At 37.0% G+C, this 5,963-nt stretch overlaps 1 protein-coding gene across 1 annotated transcript in view; it reads right to left on the reverse strand.

Moving 5' to 3' along the window:
• Positions 1-4,982: 4,982 nt before the first annotated feature.
• Positions 4,983-5,963, reverse strand: part of LOC143025606 (eclosion hormone-like) — an 8,544-nt gene continuing 7,563 nt past the window's right edge. The window contains exon 3 of the mRNA XM_076185544.1: positions 4,983-5,963. This exon is cut by the window's right edge and continues 835 nt beyond it. The gene's annotated coding sequence lies outside the window, so the exon portion shown is untranslated.

Below are 5,963 nucleotides of genomic sequence, written 5' to 3' on the forward strand. Positions count from 1 at the left end.
GAAGAAGAAAGGAGAAAAAGAAAAAATGAAAAGAAAGAAAAGAAAAAAGGAAAAAAAAAAAATGCGCTGATCAAATGGTGTCATTTAGTATCAGGGTCCCATTGGATTCTCAAAGAAATTTCTAATTTTCTTTCATTTATGTCGTAATAAATACCACACTTATTTCGCACACAATGCATAATAGTCTTTATGTGCATGTTCTAAAAACAAACAACTTTTGAGAGACCAGACGGGTCTACAATTGTTCCAAGAAAAGAAGAAGAAGAAGAAAAAAAAAAAAAAAAAAAAAAAAAAAAAAATTCATGTCGTTTGCATAATAGAGAATATATGTGAAGATGCCACGCCTGACAGTATACAACCTCTTCTCCTATTGGGATACTATCAAACGAATTACAGTTCATACTGTATACAAATTTCTTCCTTTCTGCCCTTTGTAACAGCAAGATCCATATATACCAAATCAAGATTTCTCATACTTAAATCATCCCTAACACGAGAGAGAGAAATACACAAATAAAACAATAATAATAAATAAGTAAACAAAAATAAAGATAAACAAATACAAGATAAATAATAATAGTAATAATAATAAATAAAAAATGAAATTAACAAAATAGATAAACAATTATATATTTCTTAAAAAAGATAAATAAATAAAATAAACAAAAATATGTTGTTTTACGTAACCAGTAATAATGCAAACGACCGCGCGGCCGTAACCGCAGTCTAAGGAAACCGCGGAACAGAAAAACCGCGGGCCTCTTCATCCCGCCCGAAAGACTCTACCCTCGCTGCGGCCGGAGCCGACGTAGCCCAGACACTTTGGGTCTGAAGACAGATGTGTCTTCCCTGAGCTACGCCTTCCTACATAGGCGTGTATCTTTGGATCACGTGTTGGACTCGTGATCAACAGCTATTTCCTTTCCGGAAGAGAGCTTAGAGCTCATATATGACCGATCTATGGGTAATGCTGTGACCTTACACGCACACACACATACACAACTCCCCGCACACGAGAGTTGGTGTAACAACCCACAGCGCAGCAATATTAAAATTATTTCAGCTCTGGGCGGGATTCGAATCCGGCCCACCGGAGTGGCAGCCGGGAACTCGAACCACTACGCAACGAGGTGTGTGTGCGTGCTGTTAACGGTATGTAATACAAAAGTAGACATTACAGTAAGTAGAAAATACAAATGAAAATTTAAATAAAGAATAAAAATACTGAGGTATGGAAAAAAAACGAAACATGAAATGACAGAGAGAGAGAGAGAGAGAGAGAGAGAGAGAGAGAGAAGCGACAGTCTATTTTCCACTGGCAGGAGACTGCACGATACATGCAGTCATTTGGACCCACCGAAAGGTGGCCATGAAAAAATGAATATTTTGCAATCTTAATTTGAAAGTTTCTACTTTTGGAGAATAACATAAAAAAAATCTCTATTTCAATTTACTTCAATTAGTATCGGAGACAACGATATTGGAAAGTCTTTAAAATATAATTAGGAAAAATTACAGATGCAGAGAAGGATGGATGCAAACTATCGCTGTATAATCATATAAAAGAAAGGGACAAATATATTAAAGTTTACCCTACATTCATTCTGGCTTTTACATTTTCTTTGAATACTAGACATTCTAAGAAAACTAAAATAATATGTACTTAAAACAAGGATATTCATATTATTCGTTTACTTACATATGTAATTATTGTGTATATTTGTTACTCTTGAAGACAACCAATTAGGACAAATTTATGAATAACTTGTTTAAAAACTTATGAGCTACTTTGGACAAAATAAATATAATTTGAATAGCCTTGCTTGATTTGCACTGTGATAATATTTGCACTATGATAAAATTTACGTAACCGTATTGAACTGACAAAGGACAAGTTAGAATTAACGTGTGAAGTTCTTCTTCTGGCTAAAAAACCATCTCAGCTACACAGATTTCTATAAATTCCATTGAAAGTATATTATCAACCATGAATAACTATAGTCACCCCCATAAAAATATCCAAGCAAGGGAAATTCTTTATGATGATCAGTTGATAGAAAACGGTATTTACTTAGCGGTAACATTAACTTATCCCTAAATATTTTTTTCATTTACTGACCATAGAACAGTGGTTCCCAACCGGTGTGCTGCCAAAATTCAGGGCAAAAATTACTGTTCCAATTATATTTTTGTATTGTCATCCATTTTTGTTCATTAAAGCAGCATCTGTGTAAAGATGAGTATTTTCATATTATCCGGGGACAACATTTTGTTACTGATGTTGAATCAACAAAATACTGACAAACTAGAATTTAGATTTTCTAATAAAGATGCCGGTGACTTCTGAAAGGATTGGTGCCTCAAGCTAGAAAAAGGTTAGGAACCACTGCCATAGAAGTTCTTGTGCACTAAATACTTCAGACAGTAATATTACAATTACCGAGAGAAGACTTGCACAACACAACTGTATAATTACATATATGTTTGTGACTAACTGCATTTACCGAACTGTATAATACAAGACAAGAGATAGCTTGTGTAACCCGTCTCTTTGCTTCCATTGGTCAAACATGTGCACCAGTATGTGTAATTACCTCAATGCAGTACTCGTATATGCAGGAAAGATATACTCGTGGGGCATCGTCTAATTCTCCAATTACCCAATTTTAATTCTATTCATGGTCTCAACTTCGGCTATATTAATTATCGTCTAAACTAACCCTGGAGTTTACACACCAATATAGAAAATCTTACTTCTTTACCTCCTTCACACACGATTTTATTCTTTATTTTGTCTTCATGACATCGTGATTTCCCGTCCTAAAGAAAAGACCTCCTCTGTTAATGTGTGTGTGTGCGCGCTCGCATGCCACAGTACCTACCGTGGGTTAAAAATATACACACACACACACACACACACACACATATATATTATATATATATATATATATATATATATATATATATATATATATATATATGGAAAGACGCATCATCCAGGAGGTGCCAAGATAAGAGGGAGGGAAGAGGGTGGAGGAGAGTGGATTATATAGGGGATGCAATGGGTGGGAATGGTTTCTATGCCTTTGTCTTTCGGCTACCTCCCTTGTAAAAGGGAGAAAAAGCCTTTGGTATATGTGATATATATATATATATATATATATATATATATATATATATATATACATACTATATGTGCAACCGAGGAAATAAGGACTCAGGCGCGAACTCGAACCGTGACACGACGTACCAACACATGCAATCAAAACCTTGTCGAACTTTCTTCTCCAGCTGTACTTTGAACATTTTGTTTTCTCGCGCACTGAGAGCGACGGGGTCTCGTCTAAAGGGCCATTCACACGGACAAACGGTTTGTCAAACAATTGTTTTTAGTGACGTTTAACCGTGTGAGTGGGGGTGTTTGTCAAACATGTTTGACAAACGTGTTTTAAACCAAATATCCCTATTCACACGGTCAAACATCACTTCAAGCACTTGTTTGACAAACGTGTTTGACAACCAAGTACCCCATTCACACGGTCAAACATCACTTCAAGCACTTGTTTGACAAACGTGTTTGACAACCAAGTACCCCATTCACACGGTCAAACATAACCTCAAACACGTTTGACAAACAGCTTGACCGTATAAGTGGACTTTGATCCCCCTACTGTGGGGGGTGGCGCCCCCTTATATTAATCCTCCTCTTGGTACTATGCCCAACCTCCCCCCGCTCCTTCCTCTGCTCTCGTCTGGGATGTGTTGTTTCATACGACAGGGAGAGGGGCGAACTGAACGAGATCTTGTTCGAGCGAGACCCACGACAATGAGCAAAGAGAAGAATGGGGGGAGAGGGATGGAAGAGGAGGGAAAGGAGGGGTGCGAGAAAACAAGAGAAGAGAGGGGAGGACAGAGAAAGGATGGGAGGATTGAGGAGATAATTGTCGAGAAGAGAGGGAGAGGAAAGGAGAGAAGGAGAGGAGTGGAGGCGGGTGTAGTGAAGTGGAGGGGTAGAGAGGAGGGAGGATGGGATGGAGAGGGGCGAGTGAGAGCGAGAATGAGAGTATAGGAAAAGAGCAGCATTTATTTATGTATTTATTTGTTATTTACATTATTATAGTTTTTATTCATTATTTCATTATTGTTATAATTTTTTTCGCATCCGACAAGATATGGACCAAAAGGTCTCCTGTCGGCATGCTCCGCCTTTGTAATCCTTTGAGACCAAGGGAAGAGACGGGGGGGGGGGGGGCATCGGGAAGAAAATGGGCGATTGGCGTACAGCAATAAAAGAAAACGGAATGATATTTTTTATTCTATTCTGGCTACCCCCTCCTCCCCAAATTATTTCATTCAACTCCACGATTGAAAAAAATATACGATTTGCAAATGGGTGGAACGAGTGTCGTTATTCTATCAATGTGGATGGAAGACTGTTCATTTGCTACTGCTTTACAGTATATATTTCCCTGACAAACGAATACATATTTGCCGCTAAATATATATAAGCATAAGTATAGAATGATAATTTCATATTACATAAGTATAGATATTTGGTAAAACATATAAAAGGTATTCAAGTCCAACTGTGCAATATAATTATTGTCGTCGAATGGTGACGTCATGTCGTAGGGCCCGTCTGCTAGATATGAGAATCGAGTTGCATCCCAGCGGCGGCGCCAGGAATTTTTAGTTGGGGAGGCTAGATGGGGCTGAGCAAAATTTTGGGGGGGCTAATAGTAATATGATAATACACATATATTATCTTCATTTCAGAAGGGGAGGGGGTTAATGGTAGGGCTAGCACTGATGGCTGACGAATCTTTAGCCCTGGCAATTAAAAATTCCACTTAATAAAATTATTTCAATGAGTGTTTTAAATTTTCAATTTGCTCATTTCAGTTGGGGGGGCTGGCCACTTTTTTTTTTTGAGGGGGGGGGGGGCTAAAGCTCCCCCAAGACCTCCCCCTAGCGCCGCCACTGTTGCATCCATATCCAATATTTCCTATTTTCAAAATTATCCACTAAAAATAAATCCTATGATTCCGGAGGGTAATACATATTTAAATAGTCCTTCGTGGATTCATGAACAGGGTCGGTATGTTTATAATCTAACATTTGAGAGAAATTGCCAAAGCCATTTCGCGCCAATATTTCTGTTATGGTTAGTTTTATTTCGTATTTTCCTTTGAGAATGTTCATGATTATATTTATATCTCATTCTACTTCTGACACTTCCCATGATAAACAGCAATGTATTCTACTTGAACACCTCGTATTAATTTACTTACCTTACCAGCAGCCATTTTGATATAGCAGAACTTGCTTCCATATTTCGTGCAAGTAAGCACATTTTCACAAATGCACACACATAAGCATCACTAGTCAAAAGAATACTTCCCACAAATGTTCCAATAACATAATTTAGCCACTGAATTTGTTAAACTTTCATGTAGCCTCATCACGACAATGGCTACTGTTCAAATGAGTAACTGTTGCCAATAAAGAAAAATAATCTAAAGCGATTTGAGCAGGCTGACGCTTTGACCAATAAAAACGCTCCTATTGTTCTATATTTGATTGCCATTGGTTAGCTTATTTGGGTTCTTTTGGCGACATCCAAATTTGTAAACTGCCTGACATGTAAACTGGTAATTTCATTCTTCAAGCTATCGACAAATTATTTAAATGTTCAACTGTCACGCAGTTTGATATGACTATTCATTATTTTTGTAAGTTATAACGGTAAAGCAGTATATTCCCGTTGAAATAGACAAGAAATGTATTTCCGTTAAAATATACAAGAATTATACTTCCGTTGAAAGATAAAAATATGGCTTTTGCAAAATTTATATAGATACAGCAATGTAAACTAAAAAACAAAGAATTTTTTGCTTAAAATCATGTGCACATATTAAAGAAAAAATCACCTGCTAATAGTAATATTTTTCTTAGTATTTTCC

This window comes from Oratosquilla oratoria, chromosome 5, assembly GCF_046742065.1.
Source record: "Oratosquilla oratoria isolate Oo_2021 chromosome 5, ASM4674206v1, whole genome shotgun sequence".
Lineage (NCBI taxonomy): Eukaryota > Metazoa > Arthropoda > Malacostraca > Stomatopoda > Squillidae > Oratosquilla > Oratosquilla oratoria.